The following is a 14534-nucleotide window of genomic DNA, read 5'->3' as shown; positions in this document are numbered from 1 at the left end:
TGTGGGCACTGGGAAGGAAAAGGTTAAGGCAGTGGGACATGTGGAGAGGAGGTTATTTAGACATGGGAGGAAGAACACTCAAGGCTAAATGTATATTCAGGAAAAGGTACAGCAGTGCTTGCGGGCACTGTTTCGATCTTAAGACAAAATTGTTCAGATTTTTGTGCTGCAGAAGTCTGCGGAGCTGCAAGGCTGACTTTACTTTGGTCTCTGTTYTCCTCCCTCCTCACAACATGAATGGCTCTGCTCAGTGAGCTGCTGAGGCTCCCTCCACACACTTAGGGAGATATAGTTGTTCAACAGCTTTTAATGTTGTTAAGGCTTTAAAGCCAAGCATCCTTACATCTCATAGCAATCGGTTGTTTCTAGGCAGAGAGAGATCCTGTCTCYTATGATGACTTGGATTTTCATAGTCACCTCTAGCAAAGCTGTCTAGGTGCCACACACCACACACCATGTGCTCAGGTTTGTCTCACACATTTGGCCCCGGCCAAATTTTAACTTAACACATGAGATGACCCTTGTGTCAAGAAAAGATGCTCCATGAGACTTGGGTTTTGTTTTTAATGAAGAGAAGATCCTSTTTTCTCTTTGGCAAATCAGTCATTTTTGGAATGGTGGAGTGGGTAGGGGGGCTGTGGTTTTATGGGTGTGAAATCTCTGCATCTATCCTGGTTGCTTCTCCTACCCTGGGTGAGCAGCTTGCAGAGCTTGCAGCCCAGCACACTCGATTGATGAATCAAAGAATCCTAGAACCCTTAAGGTTGGAAGGGACCTCTAGAGACCATCTACTCCAGCCCCCCTTCACATGCAGGGTCACCCAGAGCACGGGGCACAGGGATGCGTCCAAGCAGGTTGGGAAGATCTCCAGAGAAGGAGACTCCACAACCTCTCYGGGCAGCCTATTCCAGGGCTCTGTCACCCTCACTGTTAAGAAAATTTTCCTTAAGTTCCTGTGGAACTTCTAGTGCTTCAGTTTGTGCCCGTTTCCTCTAGTTCTGTCAGTGGCCACCACTGAAAGGAGSCCRCCCCATCCTCCTGACTCCCTCCTTTGAGGTATTTATAAWCACTGATCAGGTCTYCCCTCAGCCCGATGAGCGGCAGCAAGTGGGTTGGTTTGTCTTCATTTATTTTCCCTGCTGTGGTTACCTATTTCTGAAACCACAGCACTGTGTTACACTTTACASAGGTTTTTCAATCTTCCTGTCATGTTGTAAGTCTTCCTGGCTCACATCGTAAAAGGAAAAATCTTCATGATAATCTAGAAAATTTTTAATTCTTTCTTCCAAGGAGAGATCTAATTTCTTTCAAAAGCAGTGTTATGCTTACGTGTAAAGAAAACAATGTTTTCTTCTCTACCTTTCATGTAGAAGAAAAAATTTAAATGAATAAGAAACGAGAAGTTCTCTGTGCTAAGTTACCTTTACTTAGCACAGAAAACTTCAGAAATATCCTCTTGTACTGGGGAGCCCAGAACTGGACAAAGCGCTCCTGATCTCYCTCAGAAGAGATCCCCACTCTGATCTCCCACTCACAAGGGCTGTGTATAGGGGGACGATCACCTCCCTCGACCTGCTGGAGACGCTCTTCTTAATGCACCCCAGGATYCCATTGGCCTTCTTGGACACCAGGGCACACTGCTGCCTCATGGTCAACTTGTYGTCCACCATGACACCCAGGTCCCTCTCTGTGGGGTTGCTCTCCAGCAGGTCCACCCCTAATCTGTACTGGTGTCCAGGGTTATTCCTCCCCAAGTGCAGGACCCTGCACTTGCCCTTGTTGAACTTCATGAGGTTTCTCACCGCCCAGTTGTCCAGTCTGTCCAGGTCCCTCTGGATGRCAGCACAGCCCTCAGGGCTAKCAGCTACTCCTCCCAGTTTGGTATCATCAGCAAACTTGCTGAGGGAGCACTCCATCCCTTCATCCAGGTCGTTAATGAGTAAGTTGAACAGGACCAGACTGAGGACTGACCCCTGGGGGACACCGCTAACTACAGGCCTCCAACTAGACTGCGCGCCACTGAGCTCTACCACACTCTGAGCTCTGCCATGCAGCCAGTTCTCAATCCACTTCACCGCCCACTCATGTATCCCACACCTCCGGAGCTTGCCCAGATGATAGACTAAAGAAGACAGCAGAGACTGGTTGGGTTGCTGCCTTTGTCCTTCCTGGGGCTCACTGGCTCCTTCAGGAATAAGCACTTCCACCTCGGCCAGATGTGGTTAAAATAATGAGTGACCATGAGTTTTTCCAAAGGGTAAGGCAGATGGCATGGCTGCGTGAGTTGTGTTTCCTTCTAAGAGCAATGAGGCTATAAGTATGTGAACTGCTTTTACTTAAAAACACCAACAGCAATGAACTGGCCAAGTCTATAAAATCACTTCCCCAAAAGAGAAATAAGAAGAAATTAAACTGTCCTAACTGTCCTAGAAATTAAAACGTAATGAAATAATGCCAAGTGAGAATCGAGGTAGAGAAGCAGCATTTCTGCATTTCTCTCACTGTGACCTGAAATCTCTCTCTGTGCTTYGTGTCAGCTTCAATGTTGCATGCTCTCACAGAGCTCTCTGCTCTGTCCTACACCCCCTGCCCAAATGCCTGCCTGCGTCCTCCTCGTCTAATCATCTCCCAGAAATCTGCTTCACTTACGGGCTCCCTYGCAGGAACTTCTCAGCATGAACTTTTGTGCTGGGCTCTCTGCTGAGGGAGGAAGCAGCAAGACTTACTGCTGTTGCCACTCTTGCTTTTCTACTTTGCATCCTCGAAGTGCAGCACAAGAGAGGAGTAGTTTATCGTGTTGTTASTTACTGCATCTTCCTTCTTCACGGCCGCTTGCATACCGCTCAGGCTTGGAAATCTCCCATTAAGTGCTTATTCCTGAAGGAGCAAACAGCAGCTTCATCAGTTCCTCTGCAGAGCACTTGCATTTGCACAGTCTTTATGCAACCGGGGCCAATTTATTTCTTCCTGTTAAACTGAATGTCTACAAAAGGAGCAGACTTGGGAGTTGAGCGTGCACTTGCAATAGACTTCACGGTGGTTTCTCCTAGGCTCAGTCATGGGGTGAGCACACTGGGCATGGGTCTGTAAAGGGGACTTGGTCTGGTCTTGTACAGACACTGTTCTGTGAGGATGAAGACCACATCAGAGGAAGCCAAGTGACTGACATGTGAACTGATGGCTGATTTGTAACAGAAGGTGAGAGACGCTGTTATTCCCAAGGAAGTGGCAGAGCAGCTTCTGAGGATCTATGGAGGTATTTTAAAGGACTGCACAGCTCAGTATTCAATGTGCTGTGAAATATGTGGGTGCTTTGCAGGCAGGGATGTAGGATTTGGCTTGCCAGGTCTGATGGACAGCTGTTCTCACACTGGAAGTTGTAAAACTTTACTGCACTCCTGCAACAATTCTTACTGTTAAATTGTCCAACACTGCCCTATCACATGGCCTTCTGTTTTGCTTCCTACAAAACTTTGCCAATTATCAACAACTTTCCATGACAGCAGGCTGATTTAGGATGACTTTTTTTTTCCTGAAAGCATCAAGCTAGAATCAGAATATAGAGGGAAAAAAACACCACCACCACTATCAACACTCTTTTGCCTTTGTTGAACTCCTAGCAGTTACAATTGAAATCTTCCATAGTCTAGAGCACAGGCTTCAAATTTCATAGGGCACCATTGCAGGGCTATTGGCAAGAGGTTTCCTGCCCTGTAAGAGCTTGCCTGATGTTTCCGAAGGAGGAATTGATTTTAGACAACAGGAGATCGCTGCTGGACAGATTTGGGGCTGAGGAGCACATCTGTCCCAAGCACCTACTGTCTCTAGCAACTGCACACCGTAGAACTAGTTACCTTAATGCAAGAGCCTCTCAGAGGTCCCAGCTGAGATAAAGATYTTATTGTGCTTGGGACTTCGCGTCCATGCAGCAAAAAGCCGCTCTTCCCCTCTAAACAGAGAGGAGGGAAACAGCTTCACACCAGTGTGCTGGATGATTTAATGATTAAGACTTCTTGTGAAGTCTGAGGCTGAAATGGTGTGGATCCCTGAGCACAAATGGCGCTTTAGCCTAAGCAGAAAGCATCTCCATGACTGTACATTGACATTCAATGATGTGCTGCTGTGGGACATTTCTTGCTTGTGTAGCCTGGGTGGTTTTATCACTTATTCTGAGAGTTTAGCCTAGGTCGGAGGCTTCAGAGAGAGGCATGTGAGCATCTTCATATGCTCCTGCATGCCCAAGCACAGGACATGGTGAATAGTTTGCAGCTCTGTGTTTTATGTGGGAATCATGTGTTTGCAAAGCAAAAAAATCCTTAGGGTGGATTTTTGCCTTTCCTCCTGCTCTTTGCCCATGGTGCTGTAACTGTAAGACTGGGCCATAGCAATGACCTCTTCACAGCCCTTAACTAAAATGGCAAAGCCGTGAGATTCATGTGGCTCATGGGTGCAGCCCCTGGTGACCATATCCGGACGCATCCTACAGCACCCAGGCCATAAATTTTCTTTTTAACACTTCCACCTGGAGAGGGTCGCCTCCTGTCTGCCACCTCTGTGCAGTCCCATTGGGACACCCGGTAGCCGTGAGAAAAACTGCAARACATGAACATAACCCAGACGTGCTCAGCTCCCGCTGGATGCAGAGGGCATCCCCATGGGCATGCACCCGGGGAGGTCTTGCATGGTGCCGCATGTATGCTTCCTTTGGGATGAGACAAGACTTGGGTGGTTTCATGCTGTTAAAGGCCTCAAAGCAAACTGGCAGCAGGCAGYGAGAACTCATGGCAGAGCAGAGAGACAAGTGGATGTGCACCCTCCAGTGGAGGGAAACAGGGAAACAGGGCCTGTTGTCTGCAGCTGAGACACCGCTTGGCATCTGATGGTTTTTGGATAGGAAGGCAGGAAGTTCTGTAGGCAAGGCCATGCCAACGGTTCATCTAGGACAGGAACGTGCTACTTGCATGTAGAAGACTCAGAGGCACATTTATGGAAACCAATATCCTCCCAGAACAAAATATGGAGCTGCAGGAGCAAATCTCCTCCCCCAAGGACAAAACAAGTCACATGTGATGGGTTATAGTCATGTCACAGCATACCCCCCTCAAGGCCACAGCTCCAATGGTGTGGGGTCCCACGTGACCCTGGGAAATGGACTGGAGTAGAGTAGATGAAAGGCTGTCTGTTATGTAGGAGAAAGCTGTAAAAATACTCAGAAATGCAGAATTGTGGGATAACCTTGGAATTCTGCAGTGGACTGATGATCTGAAGGAAAACAGCCTCCTGCATGGGTTTTCCTGTCTAACACAGCTGCCTGCAGTATCCTGACTCATATAAACATCACATTAAAAAAAAAATGTAACAAATCTCTTGGTAGCAATGATATGGTGTGGCAGTGAGTCACGCTGGATAATTATGTTTTTAAGAAACAATCTTTTTCAGTGTTGAATATTTTCTCTTTTAATTTAATCAAATATCTTCATACAAGGGAAGGCAAACAATGATGCCTAATTTCCTACACAGATTCTCTCTTAGGAATGGGCTCTGGAAGAACATCCCTTAGGAGACATCGTTACTGGATTAAAGAACAAAAGAGGAGGGCGTCTTCCTTCACCCTGGTAATGCATATTGCTGTTTTATGTGCTTGCTTCATGCATGCATAGCTTTATCACCAAACTGGTGGTGGCTCTGGGCCCTGGTTATATTCTGTCATTAGGTCACCAGACAGTGCTACCCAAAGCAAAGAACGGCTGTTGTGAGATCCATCTTCCAGCTCTGTCCAGGGACATTTAAGCTGTACACCCAAAGGAGATTATAATAAGGTTTCCYCTTGGGCCCTAAAAAGAAGTCCACAAATAAAATGCATTTTGCTAGCTGTTACAAAGCCCATCATCCCTGGAGCACATTAAACTATTGAAACTTTAACTTTAGTTTCTCTTAAGAAAGCTTTTGGCTGTATAGAGGTGTCTAAGACACAGTAGGTATAGACAAAGTATAGAGGTGCCCTGGGGGAGGTCTCTGCACTATAATTCTGTGGTAATCTTTGGTATAAATAATCCCCTCTGGTATCAGCCCCCAGAACCACAGTGTGAAACCCTGTGGTCTCGCTGGCTCCTCGCAGTGCCACTGYCCTGCTTTAGACCCAGGTATTCTTGTTCTATATTTTATTGATCCAGGTAAGATGGGAAATAGCTATGATTGATAGACATTCTTTGGGGAACTTCACATTTAAGCCTGAGTCTATTAACTAATGGAAGGAAACTTTCAGATAAGGACAGATGAACTTTTGCAATGTTGCTAAGAAAGTAAAACAAGAGAGGAAGGAAAAATGAGTGGGTAATTTCCCCCCCTCTTTTATCTTTCAGTGTGTAACATTAATCATTTTAATCACTTGGTAAGGTGGGCATACCTGTTCCAATGTCCTTTCTGGGAAGAGGCAGAGCTGCACGCATGCATGCTGGGTGCACGTGGTGTGCATGCAGCTGCATGTGTGACACGCAGGTGTCACAYACACAGGCAAACCCTGGTGACTCACTGCTCTGCAGGGTTCTGAGCCCACGCTACAGGCTGGGGCTGTGAGGCTGTCCTGCCGCCTGGGCTGTGGTTGTCTCCTCCAGGCTTAAAGTAAGTGTCCCGGAGTGAGCAGGATGTCTGAATCCTCTGCGCTTTATTTTTCAAAAACTTTCAGTTTTGCTTGAGTTCCTCTCTTCTGGTAACAGTAAACTCCGTTTTGGAGAGATGCTGACAGTGTGTCCCTAGGAGCTGACAGCTGTTATAGTTTKACTGTCTGCAGCCTCCCCACCTCATAGGCCAGCCTGCTCCCAGTCATCTGGTTTTATTTGTTTGCACTTATGTGAACTATGTCTCAAACTATGACAGCTATATCTTGAACACATTCTGTTTTTCTGCTGGGCCAACAGAAGAATGACAGGGGTATGTGTCATGTCACAATCTCTTTGCTACCCTCCTGGTGTTCAAGTGCTGGTCCTACTGCTAACAAATTGCTTGTGCGAGTCATACTTATGTGCCAGTCTTTGGTCCTGGCATGAACTGTGAGGGCAATGTCCTTTGTTGTCAGTTCAGGCCATTTCTTCAGCCCTCATTCTGAAGTTATTTTAGGGACTTACAGATCTTTACATTCATACTTTATTAGCTAACTCTACAGGAGAGGGAAAAGTCTCCTCCAGAGGTCTTCCTCAGGCTTAGACACTGCCATAGGATTAAACATGGTTGTCCCGTGGACACTGTCTTTGCTTGTTGAGTTTCCATCTTTGAGGATTGTGAGTTTGAGGTGATGCTGGTTTCAGTCCAGGTCTACTAATGTCCTTGAGCAGAAGCTTAAGTGGGCGCTCTCCTTTGTGATGGTGCACTGTCTTTAAGTCAAAGGGATGCGCAAGAATTTTGCTGGAAGAGCCTTTGCTTGCTGCTTCAGTGTGAGTTGTCACAGGTGCCAGCCATGAGCTGCTGAAGCCCATGTTCATCTTTCCTCCAAAACAAGCGCTAAGCTGTCTCTAGACAGGGTCTTTAATAACGGTTTTGAAAATAAGAAGATAGAAAGTATTTCACAGATGATGGTGACAAAGCTCTGGGAATTAAAATGTGCAGGAAGAACTGTCCAGGACCCTTTAGGTTTTACCATCATTTTAACACAATATTCCCTCAACTTAATTGTATAAAAAATTCTTGAAACTGTGAGATTCTGTCACTGTGGTGTTTCTTTTCTGAAATGAGGGCTGGGAAAGGTCCAGGCGTGACAAGGAACTGGGCAGATGCAGGAGGGGAAAAAGGAGTGGAAGGAGAGATGAAGAAGTGTGGTTTGGTTGGTGGTGCAGATTGTGGGCCTGCCTCTTTAGAGGAGTCAGTCAAGGCTAGCAAGTGAAAAAAAAGAGTGGACAGGCAGGCAGATGGAGCTCAGAAGGCAAAAAGTGGGAAAAGTTTAAGTTCTGAAAAGACCAAAAGGAAACAGGCCCACCTGCACACATCCAAACTCCCGGGTAATTGAGAAAATCAAGGTGCAAAGGACATCAAGACTGTGACTGTACTGCAGTTCCCGCATAGCTGGTAGGAATTTAATGGGATGAAGAGCCTCAATTAATTTGGCATTTTTACAAACGTCACCCAAAACTCATGCAGTGTGGTTAGATATATTTTCTTTTTCTTGTGTAGCTATAACATGAGTAGAGTATAGCAGACTAATGACCTTAATAAAATACCTGTCTTTATAATCTCTTTTTTCTTTGAGATAGTCATTTGTACACATTTTTTGTTTGTTTGTTTGTTTGTCTTAATGATGACTAATTAAGTTCTTGGTTAAAACCCTTTGGAGGTTTTCCAAAAACATAAACTCTGCCTGGGYGCTATGATGAAATAGTCACCAAAATATCTTCCCAAAAGAGAGCTAAGTGGATTGGAAGTGGACCAAGGAAGAGTTTGATGAAAAGAGGTGGGTGGAAGAGACACAGATCCAGGCAGGCATCTTCTAAAGCCTAGAAGAAAAGAGGGAAGAAAATGGGATTAAAATGCCTTGACGTTACTTTTAGGTAGGAGCTGGCAGATGAGAAATGGCCCTCCTTGCCTCATGTGGAGGTATACCCTACCTTTACCTGTGGTTTTGGTGAGAACTCTTGGAGTGCATTGGAGGCTTGACAATAAGAATGTGGGAAAAACTGCAAAGGAAACCCACCAGATTTTGCAGCTATTGCCTGCATCAGCATCTCAGATTTTCCATTACTAAATAAAATCACTCCTGCTGTGCCATCTGAAAGTGGGAGAGAAAGGGCAGATCTATAACTTTCTGATCTCACTTGTCTTCTCTTTTTCTCTGTGACAGTAAATATGGTTTACTCATTTATGGTTCAGAGCACATAAGTGAGATCGCTGCTTCCAATTAGTTTTTAAAATTATCTCCTTGGCTCTCTTTGCCTGCTGCAAATGCTCTTGCTCTCCAGTAAACCTTCATTTGGGCAATGCCAGAGGCCTCACGGCTAAAACCAACACAGGGCCCATGGATCACTGAAGGAATGTGACCTCGAGGGGAACATGTTTTCAGCCATTGCAAAAGCAATGACCTATGACAAAAAGGTGGCTTGGTGCATGCCAAGGAATCTTTTATTTACGCTGCCAGAAAGTTAAATCCTGAGGAGCACTGGAGAAAAAAGGAACCTCCTGTTGGAGGAAACTACTTATTTGCCTTGATGTTCTKCTGGGAAACCAAGCAACCTTTGTGTAAGGGTCACGTAACTTGACCACATATAGAACTGTGCAGTAGCCTACGAAAACTGTCTTGATTGGTATTGAATGCAGTGTAAAGCATGAAGTGTAATGTATAATGTATGATTTATAATCTATAATAAAGTAAGGAAACCTAGCAGTGGTTAACACCAGGATGGAATCAGGGCTTACAGAGTGATTTGAATATAACCACTTTCCAGCAGGTTGCAGGTTGCTGGAAAGTTTCTCAGTTGCCTCTGTGGTTGGCTAATGTCACAGCTCTTCTCCCGAAACTCTTTGTCTTCTTTTTTTCCTCTCTCCTCCTCCTTCACTCTGAATTTTCTACAGCTCTACATTTCTGCTGCCCTGCCTGTTTCCCAAGCAAGTGACCTGGGTCTTGCATGGCTGGGTGGCAGCATGGACAGGCTGCTCCTACCAAGGGGGCTGCTCTGGTGTGCGACCTGCATCCTCATGCTCTCCGGCACAGGTACCATCCTAGAGGACTGACGGTTTATGATGGTTTTCCCGGGGTTCAGTCAGGGAATTAGAAATTTTCATGTTTGTCTAAAATGCTGGCATTCATCTATGGTGCAGATAGATAAGCTGCTCAGCTTCCCTGGATGCTGGTGGCATCCAAAATCATGCCGGAAAACCAGGGAGGGCGGTATTGTTATCTGGGGAGGTTGAGCTCCCATTGTCTGTTTGTTTGTTTTCCTGTTTTCCTTTGATTGCTTTGTTTTCCATCTCTTCCAGGCAGCTGGGATACTCTCATTCATCAGTCTAATTGATGATGGGCAGTGTGGTTTTGTGGAAAACAGGAATTGTCTGAATAGCCAGGCTCATTTTCATTTGCCTGTGTTAATGAAATGAAATGGGATTGCGGTCAGTAATAGTGCCAGTGCTGTTATCATGCTCTGCTTTTCACTTTGGCCAACACACCATGCCAGCTTGGTAGGCAATCCATGTGGCACACAGCATGTGTATTTAAAAACGAATAAATGCTTGGTCATGATATCAGCATAAAGTGTGTTAGTGTGGTGCTAAAAGGATGGCCCCTAGTGCCACTAAATGTGAGAGATGCACTAAATCATTACTGATTAGAACTTGCTGCTGGCACAGACTAGTATTAGGGAATCACTGGAGAGGACACACTGGCTGATACTTTTCTCCATCCAGGTTTGATTTTTTTAAGCCCTTAATGGGATTAGTGCAAGCAAAGAGACTGTCATGTGCTAGACACAAAGACCTTTGGTCTTTCCAAAACGGTATTTCCACAGCCTTTAATTCCTTGAATTGGTGATATCCAGTTATCTGAGTGTGTGGAAAAAACTGATTTTTCTCCGCAGTTGTATTCTTTTCCTGCTTGGTTTTTGATTGTATCCAGTCATTGAAAGGGCTGCAGTAGAGTGGGAGTTTAAGGAGTCAAAGCAATTCTCCTGCTGCCTTAGCAGAGTCCCGAAGTTGTACCACCCTTTTGATTGCACTTCTGCTTTTCTCTTCTCCAGGACATGCAGCTGAAGAGGTGCTAACACCGGGGAACATTTCTGCAGCTAGGGAGAGCAATGTGACCTTGTACTGCTGCCTGGCACTGTCTGATGCTGTAGTGTCCTTGGTGAGCTGGAGCCGCTGTGACGGGGTTGACCTGGTGGTCTACCTGAACGGAGACACGGCCAACATCCGCCCAGCATTTGTGGAAAAGATCTCTCTGGCAGCAGATTATGGGATAACACTCCACTTGCTGGGACTCAATGACACTGGCAATTACTGCTGTAAATTCCACACCTTCCGTTTTGGGATACATGAAGGCAGGATGCTCCTGGAAGTGACAGGTAAGGCAAGAAAAAAATGCGGGAACACGGSTTCTTGGTCAGATTCAGTCGTTTAAGTGAATGAGGACTGCAAAATTGTGTAGATGCATAGCCTCCTTTGAACCTGAGAGGCGTTATAGACGTGGAATGGCCTCCGAGAACTGGGGCTTGAAGTGCGTTATATATCTGACTGATCCTTCTGCATCACTGAGACACCTCTGGCAGGAGGTTCCTGCAGCTAAAGATAAGTACTGGAAACATTAGGAAAACTGCCCTTCTGAAAAGAGTAGATATTTTTAAAATGAACTTTAACTACAATTTATATTTTTATCAGCAAATATCAAAATTCACAGTTTTGATAAAACTTACATGAACTTTGTACGTTTTTGTTGAAAATAGGGTTCATTCATCTTGGTTTTGACACTAGCAGACATTTTAAATTCTGTCAGGAAGTGGCCACAGAAATGTTTTTTGAGGTTACTTTGTTTTTTTAAAATTATGCTCCCTTTTCCACACTCTAAAACATACGAATGTGAATCTGTTCATTGATGCTTCTAATGAATGGTCTTTAAAAGAAACAGTAATAAAGACTTGACAATGCCTCAGCTATATCTGACAGCCAGAAATGAATCTTGATGTCCCTGCTGGTGGTCTAGAAAGCGCTTTGGCTTTTTATGGCAATGCTCAGAGACTTGATTCTGTGGAGCCTGCCTTACCATATGATTTGATATATAACCCTCATAGACTCAGTCATATATCCACTCTATCATGCTTGAGCTTATAGGCCTTGATAGAGATGGCTTGTGTACCCACAAAATTGCAGGTCTTTTAGACAGAAAAAGGACTGAGAGGCGTTCAGGACAGAGACAACTGAGGTGGTGATGGGCTACAAACATCATCCCACTCACTGCCCTGTTTCTGGGCTGTATGGAGCCTGAGAGCTGGGAGAAAGGACCACATTCAGCCCGTGAACCAGACTGYTCACCCTTTGCCAGTCTTGCAGTCTAGAAGTAGGACTGCATTGCTAGCAGCTTTATGTTGCTACTTCAACCTGACAGGTAACGGAGAGCTCTTCTTGTGGCCAAGTCCCTCTGGGATCATCTTAAGCATGAAGCAACCCAGCTTGCCAGCCATGTCTGAGCAGTGCTGGACACCATTGTCCTGAATGGGGTGAAGGGAATAGGCAGCCACATGGCTGCTACTGTAGTGGAGGGGTCCCTAGTGCMTGTGTCAGTCTGGGTCTGGATGTAGCCTCAGGTCCCTTCCGTGTACACTTGGCTGGGGCAGATGCCTTCAAAATCTGTAGGAACAACCTGTGTCATTGATTTCAGCAGAACCAGCGCAACCTGCCCTTGGCACCACCGTCCATCCCTCTGTAATCATCTGCCTGACAGGAGGAATGCTCAGTGCTGCATGTCTTGTCTTCTGGCTCATCAGGACCAAGGTAGCTGGATCAGACTGGCTAAATATGCCCAAGTGCTGGCTACTTTCTCTACGGGTGGGACCTTTTCAGCCCAGCTCTTGGTTGGTAGTTGGAAGGTCTCCCTGGTCAGCTGATTTTGATAGGACATGGAAAGTCAAAAAAATCTTTTTATTTTTATTTTGTCAAAAATTTCCCCATGCCCAGAGTTCTGGAAATGCAGGATCTGTCTGAGAGGCTGAGCATTACTGGACTCTTACATGCCACTTTCCCTCCCCCAGCAGTGACTACAGGCACTAGCTGTCCTTACCCTACAGACTCACTGCAAGAGAAATACTTATGTAGTCCATTTCCTGAGCAAATCTGAAAGAGGGCCTTGAAACAATCTTATTTTTGTGCTTTTGTGCTCAGCTGCATCTTCTGCGCCCTTTTGGGCCCTGAGGTCCAAGTGACTCAGAGTCCCCAGGAAGGATGAGCTGGGGCCGTGACTCAGGGTCTCCACCTGGAACTGAGGCTGAGGAAACATCTCAGATTGGTGTGAAGGAAGAAATGAAAGTCCGCCTGCGCCTGGCTTGAGGCGTGTACGTGTGGTGTCCCCAGTTTTTCCAGGTGCCTATTGAGAATACGCTTTGGCTTCCCAGAAGCCTTTCTCTGGGGCAGTTTCCCCACTCTGTGGTATGGTTTGTGCATCTCTGAGGTGAGGGTCATGTTTAGGTGACTCATGTGTAGGGACCCTCCCCTCCACCACAGCCTAAAGGGGAAGGTATRTCTCCAGTGATCTTCCTTCCACTCTGACTGAAGAGATGTTTCCTCCTCATTGACTGAGTGTGTGCCCTGTCTTGGGAGCACTCCAGCTCTTATCGGCCTGGTATAAGGCCATATTCCTCAGTTGGGAGCAGAAGTGTTTGCCCAAAGACTAGTATCAATCCTGCCTGAAGGTCATTTCAATGGTCCTTGAGATGGAAAAAGGAGGGTCTTCTCTGATGCGAAACAGCTTGGTTTGGGAGGCACCTTAATAGTTTCATTTGCCTTATAGAAAAAAAAGAAGACGATCCACATGCCACCACAGAGATCATGGAGATTGTTTTCGAGGGATGCCTGTAGACCAAGTCTTGTCTGTCATGTCACAGCAGAGGAGGGGGCAACAGGAGGACCCGGAACAAGTGAGCAGAAGGGGGCTGATAATAAGCACAAGTATTTCACAGAATGGTTGAGGTTGGAAGGGACTGCTAAAGATGATSTAGTCCAACCCTCCTGCTCAAGCAGGGACACCTAGGGCATGTGGCACAGGGTGGCATCCAGGCGGGTTTTGAAGATCACCAARGAAGGAGACTCTACAACCTCCCTGGGCAGCCTGTGCCAGGGCTCTGTCACCCTCACTGGAAAGAGGTTCTTCTTCACATGGAGATGGAACTTCCCATGTTTCAACTTGTACCCATTGCCCCTTGTCCTGTCACTGGCCACCACTGAGGAAAGTTTAACCCCTTCCTCCCTACATTCTCCCCTCAAGAATTTCTATATGTTAAGATCCCCTCTCATCCTTCTCTTCTCCAGGCTAAACAGGTCCAACTCACTCAGTCTCTCCTCATACAAGAGATGCTCCACTCCCTTAATCATCTTTGTTGCCCTCCGCTGGACCCTCTCTAGAAGCTCCATGTCCCTCTTATACTGGGGAGCCCAGAACTGCCCCCAATACTCCAGGTGCAGCCTCACCAGAGCTGAGTAGAGGGGCAGGATCCCCTCCCTTGACCTGCTGGCAACACCCTCCTGATGCAGCCAGGATCCCATTGGCCTTCTTGGCCACGAGGACACTGTTGCCTCATGGGTAACTTGGTGTCAACCAGGACTGCCAGGTCCCTCTCTGTGAAGCTGCTCTCCACAGGTCMACCYCTAATCTGTMCTGGTGCCTGGGATTGTTCCTCCCCAGGTGCAGGACCCTGCACTTGTCCTTATTGAACCTCATGAGGTTCCTCTCTGCCCAACTCACCAGCCTGTCCAGGTCTCTCTGAATGGCAGCACAGCCCTCCAGAGCGTCAGCCACTCCACCCAGCTTGGTGTCATCTGCAAACTTGCTCAGGGTGCACTCTGTCCCCTTGTCT

Source organism: Nothoprocta perdicaria, unplaced genomic scaffold (genome assembly GCF_003342845.1).
Source record: "Nothoprocta perdicaria isolate Ctin4 unplaced genomic scaffold, notPer1 scaffold_193, whole genome shotgun sequence".
NCBI lineage: Eukaryota > Metazoa > Chordata > Aves > Tinamiformes > Tinamidae > Nothoprocta > Nothoprocta perdicaria.
The sequence above is the reverse complement of the archived record's forward strand: the minus strand, read 5'-3'. Positions refer to the sequence as shown.